The sequence below is a fragment of the Macrotis lagotis genome, chromosome 1 (genome assembly GCF_037893015.1).
Source record: "Macrotis lagotis isolate mMagLag1 chromosome 1, bilby.v1.9.chrom.fasta, whole genome shotgun sequence".
Classification (NCBI taxonomy): Eukaryota; Metazoa; Chordata; class Mammalia; order Peramelemorphia; family Peramelidae; genus Macrotis; species Macrotis lagotis.
The window spans coordinates 319,088,902-319,091,463 of record NC_133658.1 but is presented as its reverse complement, the minus strand read 5'-3'; the positions used below and the strand labels follow the sequence as shown (position 1 = coordinate 319,091,463).

The 2,562-nt window shown below is 59.1% G+C and overlaps 1 non-coding gene across 1 annotated transcript; it reads right to left on the bottom strand.

The window, feature by feature from the left end:
- Positions 1-496: 496 nt before the first annotated feature.
- TRNAT-AGU (transfer RNA threonine (anticodon AGU)) lies at positions 497-570 on the bottom strand. The gene has a single exon. It is a non-coding gene; the product is annotated as a tRNA-Thr (tRNA).
- Positions 571-2,562: the final 1,992 nt, after the last annotated feature.

The following is a 2,562-nucleotide window of genomic DNA, read 5'->3' as shown; positions in this document are numbered from 1 at the left end:
TTCCCAGCCTCCTCGGGCCCCCAGTTCTCCATCCTCGGACACCCCAGAACCCCCGAGTTCTCGCCCTCTCCCCCACCCCCTTAGGAGCCACACACACTTTGGAGCCCCCCAAGAGTCTTCCCTTCCCCCCCTGGAAGCAGCACTTGGGGACCGTCTCCTCCCGCCCCTCGGTGTCCCCCCACCTCCTCGGCCCCGCCCCGAGGGGCGCAGCTACCCCCTCCCCCCCAGCCGCACCCCCCTCACCTTGGCTCCGCGTTCTGGACTCGGGGCGCGTGGATCCCCGCGGGCCCAAGGTTCGGGCTCCCTTTCGGGCTCGGAATGCGGCCGGCTAATAGGAGCGCGGCCCGAGCAGCCCGGCCCGAGCAGCCGGCCCCGCGCCTCCAAACGCAGCCCCAGCCCGACTCGCACCTGGCCGCCCCTGCGGTCCCGGCTCCGAGCCGCACAAAACCAATCTCGGTGTGTGCGGGAGAGGAAAAAAATGGACGCGGGGGTCCGCAGGCACCGCTGGGATTCGAACCCAGGATCTCCTGTTTACTAGACAGGCGCTTTAACCAACTAAGCCACGGCGCCGCCCGCACAGGCAGCGCGAGAATCTCCTCCCCATCGCTGTTGCCCTGGCAGGGCCTCGGCCGCCCCGCCCCGCCCCGCCCGCCTGGCCCCGCCCCGCCTTCCTGGCCCCGCCCCGCCCGCCTGGCCCCGGCCCCGCTCTCAGCCCGGCCCGGCCCGGCTCGGCGCAGCGCGGAGCTCGCACCAGCCGCGGCCCAGGCACTAGCCGAGCGGGCCCAGCCCGGCCGGCCCGGACCGACCGCAGCGGGCCCGCCGGCGCGGCGCGTCCCCCGCCCCTCCAGCGGGGCGCCCAAAGCCGAAGCCCCGGCCCACGTAGGCCGCGTGCTTGCCCCCGCGCGTGCGTCCGTGGACAGCGAGAGGGCCGCGCGGCTCGGAGCCGGGCCCGGGACCGCGGACCCCGCGCCGCTTGTTGCGGCCGCCCGGGGGCGGGGGGGGGCCAGGCTAGAGGAGGGGGCGCCGGCTAAACATCCCCCCCTTTTTGTCTGTCTTCTTTGGGGTGCATCTGTCTGTGCCTCTAGAACCCGGCCCAGCGACTAACGATCAGAGGAAGGACTGAGACGGAGGCGAGTCGGGCTGGGGCCGCTTTAGTGCAGACCCGGCGGCAGGAGCCCGGGACGGGAGGCAGGGGAGACCAGACCCCGCGTGGGGAGCCAGGGGCAGGGCATGCATGCACCGTGCGCACACACAGACTCGTGGGTCCAGGACCCGGGGCTTGCAGGGTTTGTGTGGGTGCCCACCCCCGGGAACCCGGCCAGGGCTGGGTGGAGTCTGCTCCCTCTCAGGGCTCTGTTCACCCAAAGCAGCTTTTGAGTTTTGTTTTGTTTGTTTGTTTGGTGGGTACATGGGGTAAGAGGAGAGAGAAGAAATTACATGGGAGCCGTGATCTTTCACCTGGAGAATCTCTTAGAGCACTTTGCCCACAGTCTCTACTTTGGGTTTAACTCAATTCTTTCCTTCCTGGAACCATAGTTACTTGTAAATTTATATCTCCAATCAACAATTTCCAAGTCCCCAAATATAAAGACCTTTAGGCCCATGTCCTAGGTATCTCTAGCACCTAGCAATGGTATCCTGAAAGAGGTAGACAGTGAAAAACTCTTACAAAAATTAACTATATAACTTACAACCTACTCAGGTTGAGGTACCTTGAAAATTTTATTTCCAAGTAAACTCTTAAATGGTGAAATAGTTTAGAAATGTCTCAGCTGTCCTCAAATTTCTTTTTAATTTGCTTTTTCTGTTATTTGAAAGGACCACTGCTTGCCTTAAGCCTCATCCTCTATAGAACAAAGCCTAGATAGATATCTCTGATTTCTTACAAATGAAAAATCAATGTTTCTAGATGCTTGAATATGTGGATCACCATCTTTAAAAGCAGTACCCACTTGTGCTCAGTCCTGTACTAAGCAAGTCCACCAGCACCAAGAGCTTGATCATCATTTCTCCTCAGATCCTGATGGAGAAGAGCACAAGACCCTGAACCCAAAGCCTTGAGAGTGTACTCCCCCCACCATTGCCCCCTCCCCAAGCTACCCAGACCTGCTTCCAGCTCTGAGCTATCATTAAGTTGATAAATCATTGTGGAGAAAGGACCCACCTCCCTCATCACCACCAGCAACAATTGCTGGACAATTACTGGTAGGGCACAGTGGATAAAGCACCAGCCCTGGAGTCAGGAGTACCTGGGTTCAAATCCCGTCTCAGACACTTAATAATTACCTAGCTGTGTAGCCTTGGGCAAGCCACTTAACCCCATTTGCCTTGCAAAAAAACTAAAAAAAAAAAAACCAATTACTGGTAGGCAAATAAGCAGATAAGCTCTGGGGGTGACAGCAATTCCCAGACCATCTTGTCTTGCTTCCATACCAGCCCTCACAGCCAAAATCTGGGGAGGTAACTCCAATGTAGAAGGAATCAGCCCTTCCTACCAACTGCTCCTTACAGTGTGGGCAAGCCAGCCTGGATGAAACTGCAAAGCAAACTGGGGGAAGAGAT